At 50.5% G+C, this 26,974-nt stretch overlaps 30 non-coding genes and 15 pseudogenes across 30 annotated transcripts; all 45 read right to left on the bottom strand.

The window, feature by feature from the left end:
* Window positions 1-231: 231 nt before the first annotated feature.
* On the bottom strand, window positions 232-350 carry LOC127614199 (5S ribosomal RNA). The gene has a single exon (XR_007966418.1). It is a non-coding gene; the product is annotated as a 5S ribosomal RNA (ribosomal RNA).
* Window positions 351-831: 481 nt separating this feature from the next.
* On the bottom strand, window positions 832-940 carry LOC127616404 (uncharacterized; annotated as a pseudogene).
* A 480-nt stretch (window positions 941-1,420) lies between these two features.
* LOC127587985 (5S ribosomal RNA) lies at window positions 1,421-1,539 on the bottom strand. Its single transcript, XR_007958933.1, has one exon. It is a non-coding gene; the product is annotated as a 5S ribosomal RNA (ribosomal RNA).
* Window positions 1,540-2,019: 480 nt separating this feature from the next.
* On the bottom strand, window positions 2,020-2,138 carry LOC127614201 (5S ribosomal RNA). The gene has a single exon (XR_007966419.1). It is a non-coding gene; the product is annotated as a 5S ribosomal RNA (ribosomal RNA).
* A 481-nt stretch (window positions 2,139-2,619) lies between these two features.
* Window positions 2,620-2,728, bottom strand: LOC127616407 (uncharacterized; annotated as a pseudogene).
* A 480-nt stretch (window positions 2,729-3,208) lies between these two features.
* Window positions 3,209-3,327, bottom strand: LOC127587997 (5S ribosomal RNA). The gene has a single exon (XR_007958936.1). It is a non-coding gene; the product is annotated as a 5S ribosomal RNA (ribosomal RNA).
* Window positions 3,328-3,809: 482 nt separating this feature from the next.
* On the bottom strand, window positions 3,810-3,928 carry LOC127588004 (5S ribosomal RNA). Its single transcript, XR_007958939.1, has one exon. It is a non-coding gene; the product is annotated as a 5S ribosomal RNA (ribosomal RNA).
* Window positions 3,929-4,408: 480 nt separating this feature from the next.
* On the bottom strand, window positions 4,409-4,527 carry LOC127588009 (5S ribosomal RNA). Its single transcript, XR_007958940.1, has one exon. It is a non-coding gene; the product is annotated as a 5S ribosomal RNA (ribosomal RNA).
* Window positions 4,528-5,008: 481 nt separating this feature from the next.
* Window positions 5,009-5,117, bottom strand: LOC127616413 (uncharacterized; annotated as a pseudogene).
* A 480-nt stretch (window positions 5,118-5,597) lies between these two features.
* Window positions 5,598-5,716, bottom strand: LOC127588015 (5S ribosomal RNA). Its single transcript, XR_007958941.1, has one exon. It is a non-coding gene; the product is annotated as a 5S ribosomal RNA (ribosomal RNA).
* A 481-nt stretch (window positions 5,717-6,197) lies between these two features.
* LOC127614204 (5S ribosomal RNA) lies at window positions 6,198-6,316 on the bottom strand. Its single transcript, XR_007966420.1, has one exon. It is a non-coding gene; the product is annotated as a 5S ribosomal RNA (ribosomal RNA).
* A 481-nt stretch (window positions 6,317-6,797) lies between these two features.
* LOC127616424 (uncharacterized) lies at window positions 6,798-6,906 on the bottom strand (annotated as a pseudogene).
* Window positions 6,907-7,386: 480 nt separating this feature from the next.
* LOC127588023 (5S ribosomal RNA) lies at window positions 7,387-7,505 on the bottom strand. Its single transcript, XR_007958942.1, has one exon. It is a non-coding gene; the product is annotated as a 5S ribosomal RNA (ribosomal RNA).
* A 481-nt stretch (window positions 7,506-7,986) lies between these two features.
* Window positions 7,987-8,095, bottom strand: LOC127616119 (uncharacterized; annotated as a pseudogene).
* Window positions 8,096-8,575: 480 nt separating this feature from the next.
* On the bottom strand, window positions 8,576-8,684 carry LOC127616430 (uncharacterized; annotated as a pseudogene).
* A 479-nt stretch (window positions 8,685-9,163) lies between these two features.
* LOC127588027 (5S ribosomal RNA) lies at window positions 9,164-9,282 on the bottom strand. Its single transcript, XR_007958944.1, has one exon. It is a non-coding gene; the product is annotated as a 5S ribosomal RNA (ribosomal RNA).
* A 482-nt stretch (window positions 9,283-9,764) lies between these two features.
* Window positions 9,765-9,883, bottom strand: LOC127588029 (5S ribosomal RNA). The gene has a single exon (XR_007958945.1). It is a non-coding gene; the product is annotated as a 5S ribosomal RNA (ribosomal RNA).
* Window positions 9,884-10,364: 481 nt separating this feature from the next.
* Window positions 10,365-10,473, bottom strand: LOC127616437 (uncharacterized; annotated as a pseudogene).
* Window positions 10,474-10,953: 480 nt separating this feature from the next.
* LOC127588036 (5S ribosomal RNA) lies at window positions 10,954-11,072 on the bottom strand. The gene has a single exon (XR_007958947.1). It is a non-coding gene; the product is annotated as a 5S ribosomal RNA (ribosomal RNA).
* A 481-nt stretch (window positions 11,073-11,553) lies between these two features.
* On the bottom strand, window positions 11,554-11,672 carry LOC127615203 (5S ribosomal RNA). The gene has a single exon (XR_007966846.1). It is a non-coding gene; the product is annotated as a 5S ribosomal RNA (ribosomal RNA).
* A 481-nt stretch (window positions 11,673-12,153) lies between these two features.
* On the bottom strand, window positions 12,154-12,262 carry LOC127616127 (uncharacterized; annotated as a pseudogene).
* Window positions 12,263-12,742: 480 nt separating this feature from the next.
* LOC127616441 (uncharacterized) lies at window positions 12,743-12,851 on the bottom strand (annotated as a pseudogene).
* A 480-nt stretch (window positions 12,852-13,331) lies between these two features.
* On the bottom strand, window positions 13,332-13,450 carry LOC127588044 (5S ribosomal RNA). The gene has a single exon (XR_007958950.1). It is a non-coding gene; the product is annotated as a 5S ribosomal RNA (ribosomal RNA).
* A 482-nt stretch (window positions 13,451-13,932) lies between these two features.
* LOC127612655 (5S ribosomal RNA) lies at window positions 13,933-14,051 on the bottom strand. Its single transcript, XR_007965898.1, has one exon. It is a non-coding gene; the product is annotated as a 5S ribosomal RNA (ribosomal RNA).
* A 481-nt stretch (window positions 14,052-14,532) lies between these two features.
* Window positions 14,533-14,641, bottom strand: LOC127616442 (uncharacterized; annotated as a pseudogene).
* Window positions 14,642-15,121: 480 nt separating this feature from the next.
* On the bottom strand, window positions 15,122-15,240 carry LOC127588045 (5S ribosomal RNA). Its single transcript, XR_007958951.1, has one exon. It is a non-coding gene; the product is annotated as a 5S ribosomal RNA (ribosomal RNA).
* Window positions 15,241-15,721: 481 nt separating this feature from the next.
* On the bottom strand, window positions 15,722-15,840 carry LOC127614210 (5S ribosomal RNA). The gene has a single exon (XR_007966421.1). It is a non-coding gene; the product is annotated as a 5S ribosomal RNA (ribosomal RNA).
* Window positions 15,841-16,321: 481 nt separating this feature from the next.
* Window positions 16,322-16,430, bottom strand: LOC127616448 (uncharacterized; annotated as a pseudogene).
* A 480-nt stretch (window positions 16,431-16,910) lies between these two features.
* LOC127616455 (uncharacterized) lies at window positions 16,911-17,019 on the bottom strand (annotated as a pseudogene).
* Window positions 17,020-17,499: 480 nt separating this feature from the next.
* LOC127588051 (5S ribosomal RNA) lies at window positions 17,500-17,618 on the bottom strand. The gene has a single exon (XR_007958954.1). It is a non-coding gene; the product is annotated as a 5S ribosomal RNA (ribosomal RNA).
* Window positions 17,619-18,098: 480 nt separating this feature from the next.
* Window positions 18,099-18,217, bottom strand: LOC127614223 (5S ribosomal RNA). Its single transcript, XR_007966423.1, has one exon. It is a non-coding gene; the product is annotated as a 5S ribosomal RNA (ribosomal RNA).
* A 481-nt stretch (window positions 18,218-18,698) lies between these two features.
* Window positions 18,699-18,807, bottom strand: LOC127616459 (uncharacterized; annotated as a pseudogene).
* Window positions 18,808-19,287: 480 nt separating this feature from the next.
* Window positions 19,288-19,406, bottom strand: LOC127588053 (5S ribosomal RNA). The gene has a single exon (XR_007958955.1). It is a non-coding gene; the product is annotated as a 5S ribosomal RNA (ribosomal RNA).
* Window positions 19,407-19,886: 480 nt separating this feature from the next.
* On the bottom strand, window positions 19,887-20,005 carry LOC127588054 (5S ribosomal RNA). Its single transcript, XR_007958956.1, has one exon. It is a non-coding gene; the product is annotated as a 5S ribosomal RNA (ribosomal RNA).
* A 481-nt stretch (window positions 20,006-20,486) lies between these two features.
* LOC127616466 (uncharacterized) lies at window positions 20,487-20,595 on the bottom strand (annotated as a pseudogene).
* Window positions 20,596-21,075: 480 nt separating this feature from the next.
* On the bottom strand, window positions 21,076-21,194 carry LOC127588056 (5S ribosomal RNA). Its single transcript, XR_007958957.1, has one exon. It is a non-coding gene; the product is annotated as a 5S ribosomal RNA (ribosomal RNA).
* Window positions 21,195-21,675: 481 nt separating this feature from the next.
* On the bottom strand, window positions 21,676-21,794 carry LOC127614229 (5S ribosomal RNA). Its single transcript, XR_007966424.1, has one exon. It is a non-coding gene; the product is annotated as a 5S ribosomal RNA (ribosomal RNA).
* A 481-nt stretch (window positions 21,795-22,275) lies between these two features.
* LOC127616471 (uncharacterized) lies at window positions 22,276-22,384 on the bottom strand (annotated as a pseudogene).
* A 480-nt stretch (window positions 22,385-22,864) lies between these two features.
* LOC127614471 (5S ribosomal RNA) lies at window positions 22,865-22,983 on the bottom strand. The gene has a single exon (XR_007966562.1). It is a non-coding gene; the product is annotated as a 5S ribosomal RNA (ribosomal RNA).
* A 479-nt stretch (window positions 22,984-23,462) lies between these two features.
* On the bottom strand, window positions 23,463-23,581 carry LOC127612830 (5S ribosomal RNA). The gene has a single exon (XR_007965967.1). It is a non-coding gene; the product is annotated as a 5S ribosomal RNA (ribosomal RNA).
* A 480-nt stretch (window positions 23,582-24,061) lies between these two features.
* LOC127613798 (5S ribosomal RNA) lies at window positions 24,062-24,180 on the bottom strand. Its single transcript, XR_007966318.1, has one exon. It is a non-coding gene; the product is annotated as a 5S ribosomal RNA (ribosomal RNA).
* Window positions 24,181-24,658: 478 nt separating this feature from the next.
* LOC127613422 (5S ribosomal RNA) lies at window positions 24,659-24,777 on the bottom strand. The gene has a single exon (XR_007966181.1). It is a non-coding gene; the product is annotated as a 5S ribosomal RNA (ribosomal RNA).
* Window positions 24,778-25,255: 478 nt separating this feature from the next.
* Window positions 25,256-25,374, bottom strand: LOC127613745 (5S ribosomal RNA). The gene has a single exon (XR_007966307.1). It is a non-coding gene; the product is annotated as a 5S ribosomal RNA (ribosomal RNA).
* Window positions 25,375-25,855: 481 nt separating this feature from the next.
* On the bottom strand, window positions 25,856-25,974 carry LOC127588057 (5S ribosomal RNA). The gene has a single exon (XR_007958958.1). It is a non-coding gene; the product is annotated as a 5S ribosomal RNA (ribosomal RNA).
* Window positions 25,975-26,454: 480 nt separating this feature from the next.
* LOC127613731 (5S ribosomal RNA) lies at window positions 26,455-26,573 on the bottom strand. The gene has a single exon (XR_007966300.1). It is a non-coding gene; the product is annotated as a 5S ribosomal RNA (ribosomal RNA).
* Between the last annotated feature and the right edge of the window lie 401 nt (window positions 26,574-26,974).

The raw sequence follows: 26,974 nt of genomic DNA on the forward strand, positions 1-26,974 counted from the left end.
GCAGGCGGAAATCCCAAGCTGCTTCATGTCCAAGTGCTATCATTATCGATCCACGTGCAGACGGCTCCCTCTGTTGGACATTAATTTTATTCCAAAGAGACGTTGATCTGTCAAATCAACGTGAAGGAAACGATTTCAAACCACAGGATAAGTGAAAGTTGAATGACGAATGAATGCCAAAATTTTTGGAAAGAGCAGTGAATCGTGTTGTGAATTGGAGGTGGGTGCAAAAGCTTACAGCACCTGGTATTCCCAGGCGGTCTCCCATCCAAGTACTAACCAGGCCCGACACTGCTTAGCTTCCGAGATCGGACGAGATCGGGCGTTCTCAGGGTAGTATGGCCGTAAGCGAGGGAAAACGCGAAAATTGTCCTCTTTATAGCAGACAGGGCACTTCCGGGTCGGGGGTGGAGTCGTGGGGTGATTTTTTTTTTCATTTAATAAACCTCCTCCGGAGTGCACAAAGGAGGGGCCCGCTCCCGTGGTGGTTTGAGCGCGCAGCCTGTCAGGCTCGCATACGGTCCTCTGCGAGCACGCAGATGCGGTATTTGACGTTTGTTGCAAAAGTGGGCTTTTCCAGTGGAGGTGCAAAGGCATCCAGCAGGCGGAAATCCCAAGCTGTTTCATGTCCAAGTGCTATCATGACCGATCCCCGTGCAGACGGCTCCCTCTGTTGGACATTAATTTTATTCCAAAGAGACGTTGATCTGTCAAATCAACGTGAAGGAAACGATTTCAAACCACAGGATAAGTGAAAGTTGAATGACGAATGAATGCCAAAATTTTTGGAAAGAGCAGTGAATCGTGTTGAGAATTGGAGGTGGGTGCAAAAGCTTACAGCACCTGGTATTCCCAGGGGGTCTCCCATCCAAGTACTAACCAGGCCCGACCCTGCTTAGCTTCCGAGATCGGGTGCTCTCAGGGTAGTATGGCCGTAAGCGAGGGTAAACGTGAAAATTGTCCCCTTTATAGCAGACAGGGCACTTCTGGGTCGGGGGTGGAGTAGTGGGGTGATTTTTTTTTCATTTAATAAACCTCCTCCGGAGTGCACAAAGGAGGGACCCGCTCCCGTGGTGGTTTGAGCGCGCAGCCTGTCAGGCTCGCATACGGTCCTCTGCGAGCACGCAGAGGCTGTATTTGATGTCTGTTGCAAAAGTTGGCTTTTCCAGTGGAGGTGCAAAAGCATCCAGCAGGCGGAAATCCCAAGCTGCTTCATGTCCAAGTGCTATCATTACCGATCCACGTGCAGACGGCTCCCTCTGTTGGACATTAATTTTATTCCAAAGAGACGTTGATCTGTCAAATCAACGTGAAGGAAACGATTTCAAACCACAGGATAAGTGAAAGTTGAATGACGAATGAATGCCAAAATTTTTGGAAAGAGCAGTGAATCGTGTTGTGAATTGGAGGTGGGTGCAAAAGCTTACAGCACCTGGTATTCCCAGGCGGTCTCCCATCCAAGTACTAACCAGGCCCGACCCTGCTTAGCTTCCGAGATCGGACGAGATCGGGCGTTCTCAGGGTAGTATGGCCGTAAGCGAGGGAAAACGTGAAAATTGTCCCCTTTATAGCAGACAGGGCACTTGCGGGTCGGGGATGGAGTCGTGGGGTGATTTTTTTTTTCATTTAATGACCTCCTCCCGAGAGCACGAAGGAGGGGGCCGCTCCCGTGGTGGTTTGAGCGCGCAGCCTGTCAGGCTTGCATACGGTCCTCTGCGAGCACGCAGATGCGGTATTTGACGTTTGTTGCAAAAGTGGGCTTTTCCAGTGGAGGTGCAAAGGCATCCAGCAGGCGGAAATCCCAAGCTGTTTCATGTCCAAGTGCTATCATGACCGATCCCCGTGCAGACGGCTCCCTCTGTTGGACATTAATTTTATTCCAAAGAGACGTTGATCTGTCAAATCAACGTGAAGGAAACGATTTCAAACCACAGGATAAGTGAAAGTTGAATGACGAATGAATGCCAAAATTTTTGGAAAGAGCAGTGAATCGTGTTGAGAATTGGAGGTGGGTGCAAAAGCTTACAGCACCTGGTATTCCCAGGCGGTCTCCCATCCAAGTACTAACCAGGCCCGACACTGCTTAGCTTCCGAGATCGGACGAGATCGGGCGTTCTCAGGGTAGTATGGCCGTAAGCGAGGGAAAACGTGAAAATTGTCCTCTTTATAGCAGACAGGGCACTTCCGGGTCGAGGGTGGAGTAGTGGGGTGATTTTTTTTTTCATTTAATAAACCTCCTCCGGAGTGCACAAAGGAGGGGCCCGCTCCCGTGGTGGTTTGAGCGCGCAGCCTGTCAGGCTCGCATACGGTCCTCTGCGAGCACGCAGATGCGGTATTTGACGTTTGTTGCAAAAGTGGGCTTTTCCAGTGGAGGTGCAAAGGCATCCAGCAGGCGGAAATCCCAAGCTGTTTCAAGTCCAAGTGCTATCATGACCGATCCCCGTGCAGACGGCTCCCTCTGTTGGACATTAATTTTATTCCAAAGAGACGTTGATCTGTCAAATCAACGTGAAGGAAACGATTTCAAACCACAGGATAAGTGAAAGTTGAATGACGAATGAATGCCAAAATTTTTGGAAAGAGCAGTGAATCGTGTTGAGAATTGGAGGTGGGTGCAAAAGCTTACAGCACCTGGTATTCCCAGGGGGTCTCCCATCCAAGTACTAACCAGGCCCGACCCTGCTTAGCTTCCGAGATCGGGTGCTCTCAGGGTAGTATGGCCGTAAGCGAGGGTAAACGTGAAAATTGTCCCCTTTATAGCAGACAGGGCACTTCTGGGTCGGGGGTGGAGTAGTGGGGTGATTTTTTTTTCATTTAATAAACCTCCTCCGGAGTGCACAAAGGAGGGACCCGCTCCCGTGGTGGTTTGAGCGCGCAGCCTGTCAGGCTCGCATACGGTCCTCTGCGAGCACGCAGATGCGGTATTTGACGTTTGTTGCAAAAGTGGGCTTTTCCAGTGGAGGTGCAAAGGCATCCAGCAGGCGGAAATCCCAAGCTGTTTCATGTCCAAGTGCTATCATGACCGATCCCCGTGCAGACGGCTCCCTCTGTTGGACATTAATTTTATTCCAAAGAGACGTTGATCTGTCAAATCAACGTGAAGGAAACGATTTCAAACCACAGGATAAGTGAAAGTTGAATGACGAATGAATGCCAAAATTTTTGGAAAGAGCAGTGAATCATGTTGAGAATTGGAGGTGGGTCCAAAAGCTTACAGCACCTGGTATTCCCAGGCGGTCTCCCATCCAAGTACTAACCAGGCCCGACCCTGCTTAGCTTCCGAGATCGGACGAGATCGGGCGTTCTCAGGGTAGTATGGCCGTAAGCGAGGGAAAACGTGAAAATTGTCCTCTTTATAGCAGACAGGGCACTTCCGGGTCGGGGGTGGAGTAGTGGGGTGATTTTTTTTTTTCATTTAATAAACCTCCTCCGGAGTGCACAAAGGAGGGGCCCGCTCCCGTGGTGGTTTGAGCGCGCAGCCTGTCAGGCTCGCATACGGTCCTCTGCGAGCACGCAGATACGGTATTTGACGTTTGTTGCAAAAGTGGGCTTTTCCAGTGGAGGTGCAAAGGCATCCAGCAGGCGGAAATCCCAAGCTGTTTCATGTCCAAGTGCTATCATGACCGATCCCCGTGCAGACGGCTCCCTCTGTTGGACATTAATTTTATTCCAAAGAGACGTTGATCTGTCAAATCAACGTGAAGGAAACGATTTCAAACCACAGGATAAGTGAAAGTTGAATGACGAATGAATGCCAAAATTTTTGGAAAGAGCAGTGAATCGTGTTGAGAATTGGAGGTGGGTGCAAAAGCTTACAGCACCTGGTATTCCCAGGCGGTCTCCCATCCAAGTACTAACCAGGCCCGACCCTGCTTAGCTTCCGAGATCGGACGAGATCGGGCGTTCTCAGGGTAGTATGGCCGTAAGCGAGGGAAAACGTGAAAATTGTCCCCTTTATAGCAGACAGGGCACTTGCGGGTCGGGGATGGAGTCGTGGGGTGATTTTTTTTTTCATTTAATGACCTCCTCCCGAGAGCACGAAGGAGGGGCCCGCTCCCGTGGTGGTTTGAGCGCGCAGCCTGTCAGGCTCGCATACGGTCCTCTGCGAGCACGCAGATGCGGTATTTGACGTTTGTTGCAAAAGTGGGCTTTTCCAGTGGAGGTGCAAAGGCATCCAGCAGGCGGAAATCCCAAGCTGTTTCATGTCCAAGTGCTGTCATGACCGATCCCCGTGCAGACGGCTCCCTCTGTTGGACATTAATTTTATTCCAAAGAGACGTTGATCTGTCAAATCAACGTGAAGGAAACGATTTCAAACCACAGGATAAGTGAAAGTTGAATGACGAATGAATGCCAAAATTTTTGGAAAGAGCAGTGAATCGTGTTGTGAATTGGAGGTGGGTGCAAAAGCTTACAGCACCTGGTATTCCCAGGCGGTCTCCCATCCAAGTACTAACCAGGCCCGACCCTGCTTAGCTTCCGAGATCGGACGAGATCGGGCGTTCTCAGGGTAGTATGGCCGTAAGCGAGGGAAAACGCGAAAATTGTCCTTTTTATAGCAGACAGGGCACTTCCGGGTCGGGGGTGGAGTAGTGGGGTGATTTTTTTTTTTCATTTAATGACCTTCTCCCGAGAGCACGAAGGAGGGGCCCGCTCCCGTGGTGGTTTGAGCGCGCAGCCTGTCAGGCTCGCATACGGTCCTCTGCGAGCACGCAGATGCGGTATTTGACGTTTGTTGCAAAAGTGGGCTTTTCCAGTGGAGGTGCAAAGGCATCCAGCAGGCGGAAATCCCAAGGTGTTTCATGTCCAAGTGCTATCATGACCGATCCCCGTGCAGACGGCTCCCTCTGTTGGACATTAATTTTATTCCAAAGAGACGTTGATCTGTCAAATCAACGTGAAGGAAACGATTTCAAACCACAGGATAAGTGAAAGTTGAATGACGAATGAATGCCAAAATTTTTGGAAAGAGCAGTGAATCGTGTTGAGAATTGGAGGTGGGTGCAAAAGCTTACAGCACCTGGTATTCCCAGGGGGTCTCCCATCCAAGTACTAACCAGGCCCGACCCTGCTTAGCTTCCGAGATCGGGTGCTCTCAGGGTAGTATGGCCGTAAGCGAGGGTAAACGTGAAAATTGTCCCCTTTATAGCAGACAGGGCACTTCTGGGTCGGGGGTGGAGTCGTGGGGTGATTTTTTTTTCATTTAATAAACCTCCTCCGGAGTGCACAAAGGAGGGACCCGCTCCCGTGGTGGTTTGAGCGCGCAGCCTGTCAGGCTCGCATACGGTCCTCTGCGAGCACGCAGAGGCTGTATTTGATGTCTGTTGCAAAAGTTGGCTTTTCCAGTGGAGGTGCAAAGGCATCCAGCAGGCGGAAATCCCAAGCTGCTTCATGTCCAAGTGCTATCATTACCGATCCACGTGCAGACGGCTCCCTCTGTTGGACATTAATTTTATTCCAAAGAGACGTTGATCTGTCAAATCAACGTGAAGGAAACGATTTCAAACCACAGGATAAGTGAAAGTTGAATGACGAATGAATGCCAAAATTTTTGGAAAGAGCAGTGAATCGTGTTGTGAATTGGAGGTGGGTGCAAAAGCTTACAGCACCTGGTATTCCCAGGCGGTCTCCCATCCAAGTACTAACCAGGCCCGACCCTGCTTAGCTTCCGAGATCGGACGAGATCGGGCGTTCTCAGGGTAGTATGGCCGTAAGCGAGGGAAAACGTGAAAATTGTCCCCTTTATAGCAGACAGGGCACTTGCGGGTCGGGGATGGAGTCGTGGGGTGATTTTTTTTTTTCATTTAATGACCTCCTCCCGAGAGCACGAAGGAGGGGCCCGCTCCCGTGGTGGTTTGAGCGCGCAGCCTGTCAGGCTCGCATACGGTCCTCTGCGAGCACGCAGATGCGGTATTTGACGTTTGTTGCAAAAGTGGGCTTTTCCAGTGGAGGTGCAAAGGCATCCAGCAGGCGGAAATCCCAAGCTGTTTCATGTCCAAGTGCTATCATGACCGATCCCCGTGCAGACGGCTCCCTCTGTTGGACATTAATTTTATTCCAAAGAGACGTTGATCTGTCAAATCAACGTGAAGGAAACGATTTCAAACCACAGGATAAGTGAAAGTTGAATGACGAATGAATGCCAAAATTTTTGGAAAGAGCAGTGAATCGTGTTGAGAATTGGAGGTGGGTGCAAAAGCTTACAGCACCTGGTATTCCCAGGCGGTCTCCCATCCAAGTACTAACCAGGCCCGACACTGCTTAGCTTCCGAGATCGGACGAGATCGGGCGTTCTCAGGGTAGTATGGCCGTAAGCGAGGGAAAACGTGAAAATTGTCCTCTTTATAGCAGACAGGGCACTTCCGGGTCGAGGGTGGAGTAGTGGGGTGATTTTTTTTTTCATTTAATAAACCTCCTCCGGAGTGCACAAAGGAGGGGCCCGCTCCCGTGGTGGTTTGAGCGCGCAGCCTGTCAGGCTCGCATACGGTCCTCTGCGAGCACGCAGATGCGGTATTTGACGTTTGTTGCAAAAGTGGGCTTTTCCAGTGGAGGTGCAAAGGCATCCAGCAGGCGGAAATCCCAAGCTGTTTCAAGTCCAAGTGCTATCATGACCGATCCCCGTGCAGACGGCTCCCTCTGTTGGACATTAATTTTATTCCAAAGAGACGTTGATCTGTCAAATCAACGTGAAGGAAACGATTTCAAACCACAGGATAAGTGAAAGTTGAATGACGAATGAATGCCAAAATTTTTGGAAAGAGCAGTGAATCGTGTTGAGAATTGGAGGTGGGTGCAAAAGCTTACAGCACCTGGTATTCCCAGGGGGTCTCCCATCCAAGTACTAACCAGGCCCGACCCTGCTTAGCTTCCGAGATCGGGTGCTCTCAGGGTAGTATGGCCGTAAGCGAGGGTAAACGTGAAAATTGTCCCCTTTATAGCAGACAGGGCACTTCTGGGTCGGGGGTGGAGTAGTGGGGTGATTTTTTTTTCATTTAATAAACCTCCTCCGGAGTGCACAAAGGAGGGACCCGCTCCCGTGGTGGTTTGAGCGCGCAGCCTGTCAGGCTCGCATACGGTCCTCTGCGAGCACGCAGATGCGGTATTTGACGTTTGTTGCAAAAGTGGGCTTTTCCAGTGGAGGTGCAAAGGCATCCAGCAGGCGGAAATCCCAAGCTGTTTCATGTCCAAGTGCTATCATGACCGATCCCCGTGCAGACGGCTCCCTCTGTTGGACATTAATTTTATTCCAAAGAGACGTTGATCTGTCAAATCAACGTGAAGGAAACGATTTCAAACCACAGGATAAGTGAAAGTTGAATGACGAATGAATGCCAAAATTTTTGGAAAGAGCAGTGAATCATGTTGAGAATTGGAGGTGGGTCCAAAAGCTTACAGCACCTGGTATTCCCAGGCGGTCTCCCATCCAAGTACTAACCAGGCCCGACCCTGCTTAGCTTCCGAGATCGGACGAGATCGGGCGTTCTCAGGGTAGTATGGCCGTAAGCGAGGGAAAACGTGAAAATTGTCCTCTTTATAGCAGACAGGGCACTTCCGGGTCGGGGGTGGAGTAGTGGGGTGATTTTTTTTTTCATTTAATAAACCTCCTCCGGAGTGCACAAAGGAGGGGCCCGCTCCCGTGGTGGTTTGAGCGCGCAGCCTGTCAGGCTCGCATACGGTCCTCTGCGAGCACGCAGATACGGTATTTGACGTTTGTTGCAAAAGTGGGCTTTTCCAGTGGAGGTGCAAAGGCATCCAGCAGGCGGAAATCCCAAGCTGTTTCATGTCCAAGTGCTATCATGACCGATCCCCGTGCAGACGGCTCCCTCTGTTGGACATTAATTTTATTCCAAAGAGACGTTGATCTGTCAAATCAACGTGAAGGAAACGATTTCAAACCACAGGATAAGTGAAAGTTGAATGACGAATGAATGCCAAAATTTTTGGAAAGAGCAGTGAATCGTGTTGAGAATTGGAGGTGGGTGCAAAAGCTTACAGCACCTGGTATTCCCAGGCGGTCTCCCATCCAAGTACTAACCAGGCCCGACCCTGCTTAGCTTCCGAGATCGGGTGCTCTCAGGGTAGTATGGCCGTAAGCGAGGGTAAACGTGAAAATTGTCCCCTTTATAGCAGACAGGGCACTTCTGGGTCGGGGGTGGAGTAGTGGGGTGATTTTTTTTTCATTTAATAAACCTCCTCCGGAGTGCACAAAGGAGGGACCCGCTCCCGTGGTGGTTTGAGCGCGCAGCCTGTCAGGCTCGCATACGGTCCTCTGCGAGCACGCAGAGGCTGTATTTGATGTCTGTTGCAAAAGTTGGCTTTTCCAGTGGAGGTGCAAAAGCATCCAGCAGGCGGAAATCCCAAGCTGCTTCATGTCCAAGTGCTATCATTACCGATCCACGTGCAGACGGCTCCCTCTGTTGGACATTAATTTTATTCCAAAGAGACGTTGATCTGTCAAATCAACGTGAAGGAAACGATTTCAAACCACAGGATAAGTGAAAGTTGAATGACGAATGAATGCCAAAATTTTTGGAAAGAGCAGTGAATCGTGTTGAGAATTGGAGGTGGGTGCAAAAGCTTACAGCACCTGGTATTCCCAGGGGGTCTCCCATCCAAGTACTAACCAGGCCCGACCCTGCTTAGCTTCCGAGATCGGGTGCTCTCAGGGTAGTATGGCCGTAAGCGAGGGTAAACGTGAAAATTGTCCCCTTTATAGCAGACAGGGCACTTCTGGGTCGGGGGTGGAGTAGTGGGGTGATTTTTTTTCATTTAATAAACCTCCTCCGGAGTGCACAAAGGAGGGACCCGCTCCCGTGGTGGTTTGAGCGCGCAGCCTGTCAGGCTCGCATACGGTCCTCTGCGAGCACGCAGAGGCTGTATTTGATGTCTGTTGCAAAAGTTGGCTTTTCCAGTGGAGGTGCAAAGGCATCCAGCAGGCGGAAATCCCAAGCTGTTTCATGTCCAAGTGCTATCATGACCGATCCCCGTGCAGACGGCTCCCTCTGTTGGACATTAATTTTATTCCAAAGAGACGTTGATCTGTCAAATCAACGTGAAGGAAACGATTTCAAACCACAGGATAAGTGAAAGTTGAATGACGAATGAATGCCAAAATTTTTGGAAAGAGCAGTGAATCATGTTGAGAATTGGAGGTGGGTCCAAAAGCTTACAGCACCTGGTATTCCCAGGCGGTCTCCCATCCAAGTACTAACCAGGCCCGACCCTGCTTAGCTTCCGAGATCGGACGAGATCGGGCGTTCTCAGGGTAGTATGGCCGTAAGCGAGGGAAAACGTGAAAATTGTCCTCTTTATAGCAGACAGGGCACTTCCGGGTCGGGGGTGGAGTAGTGGGGTGATTTTTTTTTTTCATTTAATAAACCTCCTCCGGAGTGCACAAAGGAGGGGCCCGCTCCCGTGGTGGTTTGAGCGCGCAGCCTGTCAGGCTCGCATACGGTCCTCTGCGAGCACGCAGATACGGTACTTGATGTCTGTTGCAAAAGTTGGCTTTTCCAGTGGAGGTGCAAAAGCATCCAGCAGGCGGAAATCCCAAGCTGCTTCATGTCCAAGTGCTATCATTATCGATCCACGTGCAGACGGCTCCCTCTGTTGGACATTAATTTTATTCCAAAGAGACGTTGATCTGTCAAATCAACGTGAAGGAAACGATTTCAAACCACAGGATAAGTGAAAGTTGAATGACGAATGAATGCCAAAATTTTTGGAAAGAGCAGTGAATCGTGTTGTGAATTGGAGGTGGGTGCAAAAGCTTACAGCACCTGGTATTCCCAGGCGGTCTCCCATCCAAGTACTAACCAGGCCCGACCCTGCTTAGCTTCCGAGATCGGACGAGATCGGGCGTTCTCAGGGTAGTATGGCCGTAAGCGAGGGAAAACGCGAAAATTGTCCTCTTTATAGCAGACAGGGCACTTCCGGGTCGGGGGTGGAGTCGTGGGGTGATTTTTTTTTTCATTTAATAAACCTCCTCCGGAGTGCACAAAGGAGGGGCCCGCTCCCGTGGTGGTTTGAGCGCGCAGCCTGTCAGGCTCGCATACGGTCCTCTGCGAGCACGCAGATGCGGTATTTGACGTTTGTTGCAAAAGTGGGCTTTTCCAGTGGAGGTGCAAAGGCATCCAGCAGGCGGAAATCCCAAGCTGTTTCATGTCCAAGTGCTATCATGACCGATCCCCGTGCAGACGGCTCCCTCTGTTGGACATTAATTTTATTCCAAAGAGACGTTGATCTGTCAAATCAACGTGAAGGAAACGATTTCAAACCACAGGATAAGTGAAAGTTGAATGACGAATGAATGCCAAAATTTTTGGAAAGAGCAGTGAATCGTGTTGAGAATTGGAGGTGGGTGCAAAAGCTTACAGCACCTGGTATTCCCAGGGGGTCTCCCATCCAAGTACTAACCAGGCCCGACCCTGCTTAGCTTCCGAGATCGGGTGCTCTCAGGGTAGTATGGCCGTAAGCGAGGGTAAACGTGAAAATTGTCCCCTTTATAGCAGACAGGGCACTTCTGGGTCGGGGGTGGAGTAGTGGGGTGATTTTTTTTTCATTTAATAAACCTCCTCCGGAGTGCACAAAGGAGGGACCCGCTCCCGTGGTGGTTTGAGCGCGCAGCCTGTCAGGCTCGCATACGGTCCTCTGCGAGCACGCAGAGGCTGTATTTGATGTCTGTTGCAAAAGTTGGCTTTTCCAGTGGAGGTGCAAAAGCATCCAGCAGGCGGAAATCCCAAGCTGCTTCATGTCCAAGTGCTATCATTACCGATCCACGTGCAGACGGCTCCCTCTGTTGGACATTAATTTTATTCCAAAGAGACGTTGATCTGTCAAATCAACGTGAAGGAAACGATTTCAAACCACAGGATAAGTGAAAGTTGAATGACGAATGAATGCCAAAATTTTTGGAAAGAGCAGTGAATCGTGTTGTGAATTGGAGGTGGGTGCAAAAGCTTACAGCACCTGGTATTCCCAGGCGGTCTCCCATCCAAGTACTAACCAGGCCCGACCCTGCTTAGCTTCCGAGATCGGACGAGATCGGGCGTTCTCAGGGTAGTATGGCCGTAAGCGAGGGAAAACGCGAAAATTGTCCTCTTTATAGCAGACAGGGCACTTCCGGGTCGGGGGTGGAGTCGTGGGGTGATTTTTTTTTTCATTTAATAAACCTCCTCCGGAGTGCACAAAGGAGGGGCCCGCTCCCGTGGTGGTTTGAGCGCGCAGCCTGTCAGGCTCGCATACGGTCCTCTGCGAGCACGCAGATGCGGTATTTGACGTTTGTTGCAAAAGTGGGCTTTTCCAGTGGAGGTGCAAAGGCATCCAGCAGGCGGAAATCCCAAGCTGTTTCATGTCCAAGTGCTATCATGACCGATCCCCGTGCAGACGGCTCCCTCTGTTGGACATTAATTTTATTCCAAAGAGACGTTGATCTGTCAAATCAACGTGAAGGAAACGATTTCAAACCACAGGATAAGTGAAAGTTGAATGACGAATGAATGCCAAAATTTTTGGAAAGAGCAGTGAATCGTGTTGAGAATTGGAGGTGGGTGCAAAAGCTTACAGCACCTGGTATTCCCAGGCGGTCTCCCATCCAAGTACTAACCAGGCCCGACACTGCTTAGCTTCAGAGATCGGACGAGATCGGGCGTTCTCAGGGTAGTATGGCCGTAAGCGAGGGAAAACGTGAAAATTGTCCTCTTTATAGCAGACAGGGCACTTCCGGGTCGAGGGTGGAGTAGTGGGGTGATTTTTTTTTTCATTTAATAAACCTCCTCCGGAGTGCACAAAGGAGGGGCCCGCTCCCGTGGTGGTTTGAGCGCGCAGCCTGTCAGGCTCGCATACGGTCCTCTGCGAGCACGCAGATGCGGTATTTGACGTTTGTTGCAAAAGTGGGCTTTTCCAGTGGAGGTGCAAAGGCATCCAGCAGGCGGAAATCCCAAGCTGTTTCAAGTCCAAGTGCTATCATGACCGATCCCCGTGCAGACGGCTCCCTCTGTTGGACATTAATTTTATTCCAAAGAGACGTTGATCTGTCAAATCAACGTGAAGGAAACGATTTCAAACCACAGGATAAGTGAAAGTTGAATGACGAATGAATGCCAAAATTTTTGGAAAGAGCAGTGAATCGTGTTGAGAATTGGAGGTGGGTGCAAAAGCTTACAGCACCTGGTATTCCCAGGCGGTCTCCCATCCAAGTACTAACCAGGCCCGACCCTGCTTAGCTTCCGAGATCGGGTGCTCTCAGGGTAGTATGGCCGTAAGCGAGGGTAAACGTGAAAATTGTCCCCTTTATAGCAGACAGGGCACTTCTGGGTCGGGGGTGGAGTAGTGGGGTGATTTTTTTTTCATTTAATAAACCTCCTCCGGAGTGCACAAAGGAGGGACCCGCTCCCGTGGTGGTTTGAGCGCGCAGCCTGTCAGGCTCGCATACGGTCCTCTGCGAGCACGCAGAGGCTGTATTTGATGTCTGTTGCAAAAGTTGGCTTTTCCAGTGGAGGTGCAAAAGCATCCAGCAGGCGGAAATCCCAAGCTGCTTCATGTCCAAGTGCTATCATTACCGATCCACGTGCAGACGGCTCCCTCTGTTGGACATTAATTTTATTCCAAAGAGACGTTGATCTGTCAAATCAACGTGAAGGAAACGATTTCAAACCACAGGATAAGTGAAAGTTGAATGACGAATGAATGCCAAAATTTTTGGAAAGAGCAGTGAATCGTGTTGAGAATTGGAGGTGGGTGCAAAAGCTTACAGCACCTGGTATTCCCAGGGGGTCTCCCATCCAAGTACTAACCAGGCCCGACCCTGCTTAGCTTCCGAGATCGGGTGCTCTCAGGGTAGTATGGCCGTAAGCGAGGGTAAACGTGAAAATTGTCCCCTTTATAGCAGACAGGGCACTTCTGGGTCGGGGGTGGAGTAGTGGGGTGATTTTTTTTTCATTTAATAAACCTCCTCCGGAGTGCACAAAGGAGGGACCCGCTCCCGTGGTGGTTTGAGCGCGCAGCCTGTCAGGCTCGCATACGGTCCTCTGCGAGCACGCAGAGGCTGTATTTGATGTCTGTTGCAAAAGTTGGCTTTTCCAGTGGAGGTGCAAAGGCATCCAGCAGGCGGAAATCCCAAGCTGTTTCATGTCCAAGTGCTATCATGACCGATCCCCGTGCAGACGGCTCCCTCTGTTGGACATTAATTTTATTCCAAAGAGACGTTGATCTGTCAAATCAACGTGAAGGAAACGATTTCAAACCACAGCATAAGTGAAAGTTGAATGACGAATGAATGCCAAAATTTTTGGAAAGAGCAGTGAATCGTGTTGTGAATTGGAGGTGGGTGCAAAAGCTTACAGCACCTGGTATTCCCAGGCGGTCTCCCATCCAAGTACTAACCAGGCCCGACCCTGCTTAGCTTCCGAGATCGGACGAGATCGGGCGTTCTCAGGGTAGTATGGCCGTAAGCGAGGGAAAACGTGAAAATTGTCCTCTTTATAGCAGACAGGGCACTTCCGGGTCGGGGGTGGAGTAGTGGGGTGATTTTTTTTTTTCATTTAATAAACCTCCTCCGGAGTGCACAAAGGAGGGGCCCGCTCCCGTGGTGGTTTGAGCGCGCAGCCTGTCAGGCTCGCATACGGTCCTCTGCGAGCACGCAGATACGGTACTTGATGTCTGTTGCAAAAGTTGGCTTTTCCAGTGGAGGTGCAAAAGCATCCAGCAGGCGGAAATCCCAAGCTGCTTCATGTCCAAGTGCTATCATTATCGATCCACGTGCAGACGGCTCCCTCTGTTGGACATTAATTTTATTCCAAAGAGACGTTGATCTGTCAAATCAACGTGAAGGAAACGATTTCAAACCACAGGATAAGTGAAAGTTGAATGACGAATGAATGCCAAATTTTTTGGAAAGAGCAGTGAATCGTGTTGTGAATTGGAGGTGGGTGCAAAAGCTTACAGCACCTGGTATTCCCAGACGGTCTCCCATCCAAGTACTAACCAGGCCCGACCCTGCTTAGCTTCCGAGATCGGACGAGATCGGGCGTTCTCAGGGTAGTATGGCCGTAAGCGAGGGAAAACGCGAAAATTGTCCTCTTTATAGCAGACAGGGCACTTCCGGGTCGGGGGTGGAGTCGTGGGGTGATTTTTTTTTTCATTTAATAAACCTCCTCCGGAGTGCACAAAGGAGGGGCCCGCTCCCGTGGTGGTTTGAGCGCGCAGCCTGTCAGGCTCGCATACGGTCCTCTGCGAGCACGCAGATGCGGTATTTGACGTTTGTTGCAAAAGTGGGCTTTTCCAGTGGAGGTGCAAAGGCATCCAGCAGGCGGAAATCCCAAGCTGTTTCATGTCCAAGTGCTATCATGACCGATCCCCGTGCAGACGGCTCCCTCTGTTGGACATTAATTTTATTCCAAAGAGACGTTGATCTGTCAAATCAACGTGAAGGAAACGATTTCAAACCACAGGATAAGTGAAAGTTGAATGACGAATGAATGCCAAAATTTTTGGAAAGAGCAGTGAATCGTGTTGAGAATTGGAGGTGGGTGCAAAAGCTTACAGCACCTGGTATTCCCAGGGGGTCTCCCATCCAAGTACTAACCAGGCCCGACCCTGCTTAGCTTCCGAGATCGGGTGCTCTCAGGGTAGTATGGCCGTAAGCGAGGGTAAACGTGAAAATTGTCCCCTTTATAGCAGACAGGGCACTTCTGGGTCGGGGGTGGAGTAGTGGGGTGATTTTTTTTTCATTTAATAAACCTCCTCCGGAGTGCACAAAGGAGGGACCCGCTCCCGTGGTGGTTTGAGCGCGCAGCCTGTCAGGCTCGCATACGGTCCTCTGCGAGCACGCAGAGGCTGTATTTGATGTCTGTTGCAAAAGTTGGCTTTTCCAGTGGAGGTGCAAAAGCATCCAGCAGGCGGAAATCCCAAGCTGCTTCATGTCCAAGTGCTATCATTACCGATCCACGTGCAGACGGCTCCCTCTGTTGGACATTAATTTTATTCCAAAGAGACGTTGATCTGTCAAATCAACGTGAAGGAAACGATTTCAAACCACAGGATAAGTGAAAGTTGAATGACGAATGAATGCCAAAATTTTTGGAAAGAGCAGTGAATCGTGTTGTGAATTGGAGGTGGGTGCAAAAGCTTACAGCACCTGGTATTCCCAGGCGGTCTCCCATCCAAGTACTAACCAGGCCCGACCCTGCTTAGCTTCCGAGATCGGACGAGATCGGGCGTTCTCAGGGTAGTATGGCCGTAAGCGAGGGAAAACGCGAAAATTGTCCTCTTTATAGCAGACAGGGCACTTCCGGGTCGGGGGTGGAGTCGTGGGGTGATTTTTTTTTTCATTTAATAAACCTCCTCCGGAGTGCACAAAGGAGGGGCCCGCTCCCGTGGTGGTTTGAGCGCGCAGCCTGTCAGGCTCGCATACGGTCCTCTGCGAGCACGCAGATGCGGTATTTGACGTTTGTTGCAAAAGTGGGCTTTTCCAGTGGAGGTGCAAAGGCATCCAGCAGGCGGAAATCCCAAGCTGTTTCATGTCCAAGTGCTATCATGACCGATCCCCGTGCAGACGGCTCCCTCTGTTGGACATTAATTTTATTCCAAAGAGACGTTGATCTGTCAAATCAACGTGAAGGAAACGATTTCAAACCACAGGATAAGTGAAAGTTGAATGACGAATGAATGCCAAAATTTTTGGAAAGAGCAGTGAATCGTGTTGAGAATTGGAGGTGGGTGCAAAAGCTTACAGCACCTGGTATTCCCAGGCGGTCTCCCATCCAAGTACTAACCAGGCCCGACACTGCTTAGCTTCCGAGATCGGACGAGATCGGGCGTTCTCAGGGTAGTATGGCCGTAAGCGAGGGAAAACGTGAAAATTGTCCTCTTTATAGCAGACAGGGCACTTCCGGGTCGAGGGTGGAGTAGTGGGGTGATTTTTTTTTTCATTTAATAAACCTCCTCCGGAGTGCACAAAGGAGGGGCCCGCTCCCGTGGTGGTTTGAGCGCGCAGCCTGTCAGGCTCGCATACGGTCCTCTGCGAGCACGCAGATGCGGTATTTGACGTTTGTTGCAAAAGTGGGCTTTTCCAGTGGAGGTGCAAAGGCATCCAGCAGGCGGAAATCCCAAGCTGTTTCAAGTCCAAGTGCTATCATGACCGATCCCCGTGCAGACGGCTCCCTCTGTTGGACATTAATTTTATTCCAAAGAGACGTTGATCTGTCAAATCAACGTGAAGGAAACGATTTCAAACCACAGGATAAGTGAAAGTTGAATGACGAATGAATGCCAAAATTTTTGGAAAGAGCAGTGAATCGTGTTGAGAATTGGAGGTGGGTGCAAAAGCTTACAGCACCTGGTATTCCCAGGGGGTCTCCCATCCAAGTACTAACCAGGCCCGACCCTGCTTAGCTTCCGAGATCGGGTGCTCTCAGGGTAGTATGGCCGTAAGCGAGGGTAAACGTGAAAATTGTCCCCTTTATAGCAGACAGGGCACTTCTGGGTCGGGGGTGGAGTAGTGGGGTGATTTTTTTTTCATTTAATAAACCTCCTCCGGAGTGCACAAAGGAGGGACCCGCTCCCGTGGTGGTTTGAGCGCGCAGCCTGTCAGGCTCGCATACGGTCCTCTGCGAGCACGCAGATGCGGTATTTGACGTTTGTTGCAAAAGTGGGCTTTTCCAGTGGAGGTGCAAAGGCATCCAGCAGGCGGAAATCCCAAGCTGTTTCATGTCCAAGTGCTATCATGACCGATCCCCGTGCAGACGGCTCCCTCTGTTGGACATTAATTTTATTCCAAAGAGACGTTGATCTGTCAAATCAACGTGAAGGAAACGATTTCAAACCACAGGATAAGTGAAAGTTGAATGACGAATGAATGCCAAAATTTTTGGAAAGAGCAGTGAATCGTGTTGAGAATTGGAGGTGGGTGCAAAAGCTTACAGCACCTGGTATTCCCAGGGGGTCTCCCATCCAAGTACTAACCAGGCCCGACCCTGCTTAGCTTCCGAGATCGGGTGCTCTCAGGGTAGTATGGCCGTAAGCGAGGGTAAACGTGAAAATTGTCCCCTTTATAGCAGACAGGGCACTTCTGGGTCGGGGGTGGAGTAGTGGGGTGATTTTTTTTTCATTTAATAAACCTCCTCCGGAGTGCACAAAGGAGGGACCCGCTCCCGTGGTGGTTTGAGCGCGCAGCCTGTCAGGCTCGCATACGGTCCTCTGCGAGCACGCAGAGGCTGTATTTGATGTCTGTTGCAAAAGTTGGCTTTTCCAGTGGAGGTGCAAAAGCATCCAGCAGGCGGAAATCCCAAGCTGCTTCATGTCCAAGTGCTATCATTACCGATCCACGTGCAGACGGCTCCCTCTGTTGGACATTAATTTTATTCCAAAGAGACGTTGATCTGTCAAATCAACGTGAAGGAAACGATTTCAAACCACAGGATAAGTGAAAGTTGAATGACGAATGAATGCCAAAATTTTTGGAAAGAGCAGTGAATCGTGTTGTGAATTGGAGGTGGGTGCAAAAGCTTACAGCACCTGGTATTCCCAGGCGGTCTCCCATCCAAGTACTAACCAGGCCCGACCCTGCTTAGCTTCCGAGATCGGACGAGATCGGGCGTTCTCAGGGTAGTATGGCCGTAAGCGAGGGAAAACGTGAAAATTGTCCCCTTTATAGCAGACAGGGCACTTGCGGGTCGGGGATGGAGTCGTGGGGTGATTTTTTTTTTCATTTAATGACCTCCTCCCGAGAGCACGAAGGAGGGGCCCGCTCCCGTGGTGGTTTGAGCGCGCAGCCTGTCAGGCTTGCATACGGTCCTCTGCGAGCACGCAGATGCGGTATTTGACGTTTGTTGCAAAAGTGGGCTTTTCCAGTGGAGGTGCAAAGGCATCCAGCAGGCGGAAATCCCAAGCTGTTTCATGTCCAAGTGCTATCATGACCGATCCCCGTGCAGACGGCTCCCTCTGTTGGACATTAATTTTATTCCAAAGAGACGTTGATCTGTCAAATCAACGTGAAGGAAACGATTTCAAACCACAGGATAAGTGAAAGTTGAATGACGAATGAATGCCAAAATTTTTGGAAAGAGCAGTGAATCGTGTTGAGAATTGGAGGTGGGTGCAAAAGCTTACAGCACCTGGTATTCCCAGGCGGTCTCCCATCCAAGTACTAACCAGGCCCGACACTGCTTAGCTTCCGAGATCGGACGAGATCGGGCGTTCTCAGGGTAGTATGGCCGTAAGCGAGGGAAAACGTGAAAATTGTCCTCTTTATAGCAGACAGGGCACTTCCGGGTCGAGGGTGGAGTAGTGGGGTGATTTTTTTTTTCATTTAATAAACCTCCTCCGGAGTGCACAAAGGAGGGGCCCGCTCCCGTGGTGGTTTGAGCGCGCAGCCTGTCAGGCTCGCATACGGTCCTCTGCGAGCACGCAGATGCGGTATTTGACGTTTGTTGCAAAAGTGGGCTTTTCCAGTGGAGGTGCAAAGGCATCCAGCAGGCGGAAATCCCAAGCTGTTTCAAGTCCAAGTGCTATCATGACCGATCCCCGTGCAGACGGCTCCCTCTGTTGGACATTAATTTTATTCCAAAGAGACGTTGATCTGTCAAATCAACGTGAAGGAAACGATTTCAAACCACAGGATAAGTGAAAGTTGAATGACGAATGAATGCCAAAATTTTTGGAAAGAGCAGTGAATCGTGTTGAGAATTGGAGGTGGGTGCAAAAGCTTACAGCACCTGGTATTCCCAGGGGGTCTCCCATCCAAGTACTAACCAGGCCCGACCCTGCTTAGCTTCCGAGATCGGGTGCTCTCAGGGTAGTATGGCCGTAAGCGAGGGTAAACGTGAAAATTGTCCCCTTTATAGCAGACAGGGCACTTCTGGGTCGGGGGTGGAGTAGTGGGGTGATTTTTTTTTCATTTAATAAACCTCCTCCGGAGTGCACAAAGGAGGGACCCGCTCCCGTGGTGGTTTGAGCGCGCAGCCTGTCAGGCTCGCATACGGTCCTCTGCGAGCACGCAGAGGCTGTATTTGATGTCTGTTGCAAAAGTTGGCTTTTCCAGTGGAGGTGCAAAAGCATCCAGCAGGCGGAAATCCCAAGCTGCTTCATGTCCAAGTGCTATCATTACCGATCCACGTGCAGACGGCTCCCTCTGTTGGACATTAATTTTATTCCAAAGAGACGTTGATCTGTCAAATCAACGTGAAGGAAACGATTTCAAACCACAGGATAAGTGAAAGTTGAATGACGAATGAATGCCAAAATTTTTGGAAAGAGCAGTGAATCGTGTTGTGAATTGGAGGTGGGTGCAAAAGCTTACAGCACCTGGTATTCCCAGGCGGTCTCCCATCCAAGTACTAACCAGGCCCGACCCTGCTTAGCTTCCGAGATCGGACGAGATCGGGCGTTCTCAGGGTAGTATGGCCGTAAGCGAGGGAAAACGTGAAAATTGTCCCCTTTATAGCAGACAGGGCACTTGCGGGTCGGGGATGGAGTCGTGGGGTGATTTTTTTTTTCATTTAATGACCTCCTCCCGAGAGCACGAAGGAGGGGCCCGCTCCCGTGGTGGTTTGAGCGCGCAGCCTGTCAGGCTCGCATACGGTCCTCTGCGAGCACGCAGATGCGGTATTTGACGTTTGTTGCAAAAGTGGGCTTTTCCAGTGGAGGTGCAAAGGCATCCAGCAGGCGGAAATCCCAAGCTGTTTCATGTCCAAGTGCTGTCATGACCGATCCCCGTGCAGACGGCTCCCTCTGTTGGACATTAATTTTATTCCAAAGAGACGTTGATCTGTCAAATCAACGTGAAGGAAACGATTTCAAACCACAGGATAAGTGAAAGTTGAATGACGAATGAATGCCAAAATTTTTGGAAAGAGCAGTGAATCGTGTTGTGAATTGGAGGTGGGTGCAAAAGCTTACAGCACCTGGTATTCCCAGGCGGTCTCCCATCCAAGTACTAACCAGGCCCGACCCTGCTTAGCTTCCGAGATCGGACGAGATCGGGCGTTCTCAGGGTAGTATGGCCGTAAGCGAGGGAAAACGCGAAAATTGTCCTTTTTATAGCAGACAGGGCACTTCCGGGTCGGGGGTGGAGTAGTGGGGTGATTTTTTTTTTTCATTTAATGACCTTCTCCCGAGAGCACGAAGGAGGGGCCCGCTCCCGTGGTGGTTTGAGCGCGCAGCCTGTCAGGCTCGCATACGGTCCTCTGCGAGCACGCAGATGCGGTATTTGACGTTTGTTGCAAAAGTGGGCTTTTCCAGTGGAGGTGCAAAGGCATCCAGCAGGCGGAAATCCCAAGCTGTTTCATGTCCAAGTGCTATCATGACCGATCCCCGTGCAGACGGCTCCCTCTGTTGGACATTAATTTTATTCCAAAGAGACGTTGATCTGTCAAATCAACGTGAAGGAAACGATTTCAAACCACAGGATAAGTGAAAGTTGAATGACGAATGAATGCCAAAATTTTTGGAAAGAGCAGTGAATCGTGTTGAGAATTGGAGGTGGGTGCAAAAGCTTACAGCACCTGGTATTCCCAGGGGGTCTCCCATCCAAGTACTAACCAGGCCCGACCCTGCTTAGCTTCCGAGATCGGGTGCTCTCAGGGTAGTATGGCCGTAAGCGAGGGTAAACGTGAAAATTGTCCCCTTTATAGCAGACAGGGCACTTCTGGGTCGGGGGTGGAGTCGTGGGGTGATTTTTTTTTCATTTAATAAACCTCCTCCGGAGTGCACAAAGGAGGGACCCGCTCCCGTGGTGGTTTGAGCGCGCAGCCTGTCAGGCTCGCATACGGTCCTCTGCGAGCACGCAGAGGCTGTATTTGATGTCTGTTGCAAAAGTTGGCTTTTCCAGTGGAGGTGCAAAAGCATCCAGCAGGCGGAAATCCCAAGCTGCTTCATGTCCAAGTGCTATCATTACCGATCCACGTGCAGACGGCTCCCTCTGTTGGACATTAATTTTATTCCAAAGAGACGTTGATCTGTCAAATCAACGTGAAGGAAACGATTTCAAACCACAGGATAAGTGAAAGTTGAATGACGAATGAATGCCAAAATTTTTGGAAAGAGCAGTGAATCGTGTTGTGAATTGGAGGTGGGTGCAAAAGCTTACAGCACCTGGTATTCCCAGGCGGTCTCCCATCCAAGTACTAACCAGGCCCGACCCTGCTTAGCTTCCGAGATCGGACGAGATCGGGCGTTCTCAGGGTAGTATGGCCGTAAGCGAGGGAAAACGTGAAAATTGTCCCCTTTATAGCAGACAGGGCACTTGCGGGTCGGGGATGGAGTCGTGGGGTGATTTTTTTTTTTCATTTAATGACCTCCTCCCGAGAGCACGAAGGAGGGGCCCGCTCCCGTGGTGGTTTGAGCGCGCAGCCTGTCAGGCTCGCATACGGTCCTCTGCGAGCACGCAGATGCGGTATTTGACGTTTGTTGCAAAAGTGGGCTTTTCCAGTGGAGGTGCAAAGGCATCCAGCAGGCGGAAATCCCAAGCTGTTTCATGTCCAAGTGCTATCATGACCGATCCCCGTGCAGACGGCTCCCTCTGTTGGACATTAATTTTATTCCAAAGAGACGTTGATCTGTCAAATCAACGTGAAGGAAACGATTTCAAACCACAGGATAAGTGAAAGTTGAATGACGAATGAATGCCAAAATTTTTGGAAAGAGCAGTGAATCGTGTTGAGAATTGGAGGTGGGTGCAAAAGCTTACAGCACCTGGTATTCCCAGGCGGTCTCCCATCCAAGTACTAACCAGGCCCGACACTGCTTAGCTTCCGAGATCGGACGAGATCGGGCGTTCTCAGGGTAGTATGGCCGTAAGCGAGGGAAAACGTGAAAATTGTCCTCTTTATAGCAGACAGGGCACTTCCGGGTCGAGGGTGGAGTAGTGGGGTGATTTTTTTTTTCATTTAATAAACCTCCTCCGGAGTGCACAAAGGAGGGGCCCGCTCCCGTGGTGGTTTGAGCGCGCAGCCTGTCAGGCTCGCATACGGTCCTCTGCGAGCACGCAGATGCGGTATTTGACGTTTGTTGCAAAAGTGGGCTTTTCCAGTGGAGGTGCAAAGGCATCCAGCAGGCGGAAATCCCAAGCTGTTTCAAGTCCAAGTGCTATCATGACCGATCCCCGTGCAGACGGCTCCCTCTGTTGGACATTAATTTTATTCCAAAGAGACGTTGATCTGTCAAATCAACGTGAAGGAAACGATTTCAAACCACAGGATAAGTGAAAGTTGAATGACGAATGAATGCCAAAATTTTTGGAAAGAGCAGTGAATCGTGTTGAGAATTGGAGGTGGGTGCAAAAGCTTACAGCACCTGGTATTCCCAGGGGGTCTCCCATCCAAGTACTAACCAGGCCCGACCCTGCTTAGCTTCCGAGATCGGGTGCTCTCAGGGTAGTATGGCCGTAAGCGAGGGTAAACGTGAAAATTGTCCCCTTTATAGCAGACAGGGCACTTCTGGGTCGGGGGTGGAGTAGTGGGGTGATTTTTTTTTCATTTAATAAACCTCCTCCGGAGTGCACAAAGGAGGGACCCGCTCCCGTGGTGGTTTGAGCGCGCAGCCTGTCAGGCTCGCATACGGTCCTCTGCGAGCACGCAGAGGCTGTATTTGATGTCTGTTGCAAAAGTTGGCTTTTCCAGTGGAGGTGCAAAAGCATCCAGCAGGCGGAAATCCCAAGCTGCTTCATGTCCAAGTGCTATCATTACCGATCCACGTGCAGACGGCTCCCTCTGTTGGACATTAATTTTATTCCAAAGAGACGTTGATCTGTCAAATCAACGTGAAGGAAACGATTTCAAACCACAGGATAAGTGAAAGTTGAATGACGAATGAATGCCAAAATTTTTGGAAAGAGCAGTGAATCGTGTTGTGAATTGGAGGTGGGTGCAAAAGCTTACAGCACCTGGTATTCCCAGGCGGTCTCCCATCCAAGTACTAACCAGGCCCGACCCTGCTCAGCTTCCGAGATCGGACGAGATCGGGCGTTCTCAGGGTAGTATGGCCGTAAGCGAGGGAAAACGTGAAAATTGTCCCCTTTATAGCAGACAGGGCACTTGCGGGTCGGGGATGGAGTAGTGGGGTGATTTTTTTTTCATTTAATGACCTCCTCCCGAGAGCACGAAGGAGGGGCCCGCTCCCGTGGTGGTTTGAGCGCGCAGCCTGTCAGGCTCGCATACGGTCCTCTGCGAGCACGCAGATGCGGTATTTGATGTTTGTTGCAAAAGTGGGCTTTTCCAGTGGAGGTGCAAAGGCATCCAGCAGGCGGAAGTCCCAAGCTGCTTCATGTCCAAGTGCTATCATGACCGATCCCCGTGCAGACGGCTCCCTCTGTTGGACATTAATTTTATTCCAAAGAGACGTTGATCTGTCAAATCAACGTGAAGGAAACGATTTCAAACCACAGGATAAGTGAAAGTTGAATGACGAATTAATGCCAAAATTTTTGGAAAGAGCAGTGAATCGTGTTGTGAATTGGAGGTGGGTGCAAAAGCTTACAGCACCTGGTATTCCCAGGCGGTCTCCCATCCAAGTACTAACCAGGCCCAACCCTGCTTAGCTTCCGAGATCGGACGAGATCAGGCGTTCTCAGGGTAGTATGGCCGTAAGCGAGGGAAAACGTGAAAATTGTCCCCTTTATAGCAGACAGGGCACTTGCGGGTCGGGGAAGGAGTAGTGGGGTGATTTTTTTTTTCATTTAATGACCTCCTCCCGAGAGCACGAAGGAGGGGCCCGCTCCCGTGGTGGTTTGAGCGCGCAGCCTGTCAGGCTCGCATACGGTCCTCTGCGAGCACGCAGATGCGGTATTTGATGTTTGTTGCAAAAGTGGGCTTTTCCAGTGGAGGTGCAAAGGCATCCAGCAGGCGGAAATCCCAAGCTGCTTCATGTCCAAGTGCTATCATGACCGATCCCCGTGCAGACGGCTCCCTATGTTGGACATTAATTTTATTCCAAAGAGACATTGATCTGTCAAATCAACGTGAAGGAAACGATTTCAAACCACAGGATAAGTGAAAGTTAAATGACGAATGAAGGCCAAAATTTTTGGAAAAAGCAGTGAATCGTGTTGAGAATTGGAGGTGGGTGCAAAAGCTTACAGCACCTGGTATTCCCAGGCGGTCTCCCATCCAAGTACTAACCAGGCCCGACCCTGCTTAGCTTCCGAGATCGGACGAGATCGGGCGTTCTCAGGGTAGTATGGCCGTGAGCGAGGGAAAATGTGAAAAGTGTCCCCTTACAGCAGACAGGGCACTTGCGGGTCGGGGATGGAGTAGTGGGGTGATTTTTTTTTCATTTAATGACCTCCTCCCAAGAGCACGAAGGAGGGGCCCGCTCCCGTGGTGGTTTGAGCGCGCAGCCTGTCAGGCTCGCATACGGTCCTCTGCAAGCACGCAGATGCGGTATTTGATGTTTGTTGCAAAAGTGGGCTTTTCCAGTGGAGGTGCAAAGGCATCCAGCAGGCGGAAATCCCAAGCTGCTTCATGTCCAAGTGCTATCATGACCGATCCCCGTGCAGACGGCTCCCTCTGTTGGACATTAATTTTATTCCAAAGAGACGTTGATCTGTCAAATCAACGTGAAGGAAACGATTTCAAACCACAGGATAAGTGAAAGTTGAATGACGAATGAAGGCCAAAATTTTTGGAAAAAGCAGTGAATCGTGTTGAGAATTGGAGGTGGGTGCAAAAGCTTACAGCACCTGGTATTCCCAGGCGGTCTCCCATCCAAGTACTAACCAGGCCCGACCCTGCTTAGCTTCCGAGATCAGACGAGATCGGGCGTTCTCAGGGTAGTATGGCCGTAAACGAGGGAAAACGTGAAAATTGTCCCCTTACAGCAGACAGGGCACTTAGGGGTCGGGGATGGAGTAGAGGGGTGATATTTTTTTCATTTAATGACCTCCTCCCAAGAGCACGAAGGAGGGGCCCGCTCCCGTGGTGGTTTGAGCGCGCAGCCTGTCAGGCTCGCATACGGTCCTCTGCCATCACGCAGATGCGGTATTTGATGTTTGTTGCATAAGTGGGCTTTTCCAGTGGAGGTGCAAAGGCATCCAGCAGGCGGAAATCCCAAGCTGCTTCATGTCCAAGTGCTATCATGACCGATCCCCGTGCAGACGGCTCCCTCTGTTGGACATTAATTTTATTCCAAAGAGACGTTGATCTGTCAAATCAACGTGAAGGAAACGATTTCAAACCACAGGATAAGTGAAAGTTGAATGACGAATGAAAGCCAAAATTTTTGGAAAGAGCAATGAATCGTGTTGAGAATTGGAGGTGGGTGCAAAAGCTTACAGCACCTGGTATTCCCAGGCGGTCTCCCATCCAAGTACTAACCAGGTCCGACCCTGCTTAGCTTCCGAGATCAGACGAGATCGGGCGTTCTCAGGGTAGTATGGCTGTAAGCAAGGAAAAACGTGAAAATTGTCCCCTTTATAGCAGACAGGGCACTTGCGGGTCGGGGATGGAGTAGTGGGGTGATTTTTTTTTTTCATTTAATGACCTCCTCCCGAGAGCACGAAGGAGGGGCCCGCTCCCGTGGTGGTTTGAGCGCGCAGCCTGTCAGGCTCGCATACGGTCCTCTGCGAGCACGCAGATGCGGTATTTGATGTTTGTTGCAAAAGTGGGCTTTTCCAGTGGAGGTGCAAAGGCATCCAGCAGGCGGAAATCCCAAGCTGCTTCATGTCCAAGTGCTATCATGACCGATCCCCGTGCAGACGGCTCCCTCTGTTGGACATTAATTTTATTCCAAAGAGACGTTGATCTGTCAAATCAACGTGATGGAAACGATTTCAAACCACAGGATAAGTGAAAGTTGAATGACGAATGAATGCCAAAATTTTTGGAAAGAGCAGTGAATCGTGTTGTGAATTGGAGGTGGGTGCAAAAGCTTACAGCACCTGGTATTCCCAGGCGGTCTCCCATCCAAGTACTAACCAGGCCCGACCCTGCTTAGCTTCCGAGATCGGACGAGATCGGGCGTTCTCAGGGTAGTATGGCCGTAAGCGAGGAAAACATGAAAATTGTCCCCTTTATAGCAGACAGGGCACTTGCGGGTCGGGGATGGAGTAGTTGGGTGATTTTTTTTTTTCATTTAATGACCTCCTCCCGAGAGCACGAAGGAGGGGCCCGCTCCCGTGGTGGTTTGAGCGCGCAGCCTGTCAGGCTCGCATACGGTCCTCTGCGAGCACGCAGATGCGGTATTTGATGTTTGTTGCAAAAGTGGGCTTTTCCAGTGGAGGTGCAAAGGCATCCAGCAGGCGGAAATCCCAAGCTGCTTCATGTCCAAGTGCTATCATGACCGATCCCCGTGCAGACGGCTCCCTCTGTTGGACATTAATTTTATTCCAAAGAGACGTTGATCTGTCAAATCAACGTGAAGGAAACGATTTCAAACCACAGGATAAGTGAAAGTTGAATGACGAATGAATGCCAAAATTTTTGGAAAGAGCAGTGAATCGTGTTGAGAATTGGAGGTGGGTGCAAAAGCTTACAGCACCTGGTATTCCCAGGCGGTCTCCCATCCAAGTACTAACCAGGCCCGACCCTGGTTAGCTTCCGAGATCGGACGAGATCGGGCGTTCTCAGGGTAGTATGGCCGTAAGCGAGGGAAAACGTGAAAATTGTCCCCTTTATAGCAGACAGGGCACTTGCGGGTCGGGGATGGAGTCGTGGGGTGATTTTTTTTTCATTTAATGACCTCCTCCCGAGAGCACGAAGGAGGGGCCCGCTCCCGTGGTGGTTTGAGCGCGCAGCCTGTCAGGCTCGCATACGGTCCTCTGCGAGCACGCAGATGCGGTATTTGATGTTTGTTGCAAAAGTGGGCTTTTCCAGTGGAGGTGCAAAAGCATCCAGCAGGCGGAAATCCCAAGCTGCTTCATGTCCAAGTGCTATCATTACCGATCCACGTGCAGACGGCTCCCTCTGTTGGACATTAATTTTATTCCAAAGAGACGTTGATCTGTCAAATCAACGTGAAGGAAACGATTTCAAACCACAGGATAAGT

The sequence above is a fragment of the Hippocampus zosterae genome, chromosome 1, assembly GCF_025434085.1.
Source record: "Hippocampus zosterae strain Florida chromosome 1, ASM2543408v3, whole genome shotgun sequence".
Lineage (NCBI taxonomy): Eukaryota > Metazoa > Chordata > Actinopteri > Syngnathiformes > Syngnathidae > Hippocampus > Hippocampus zosterae.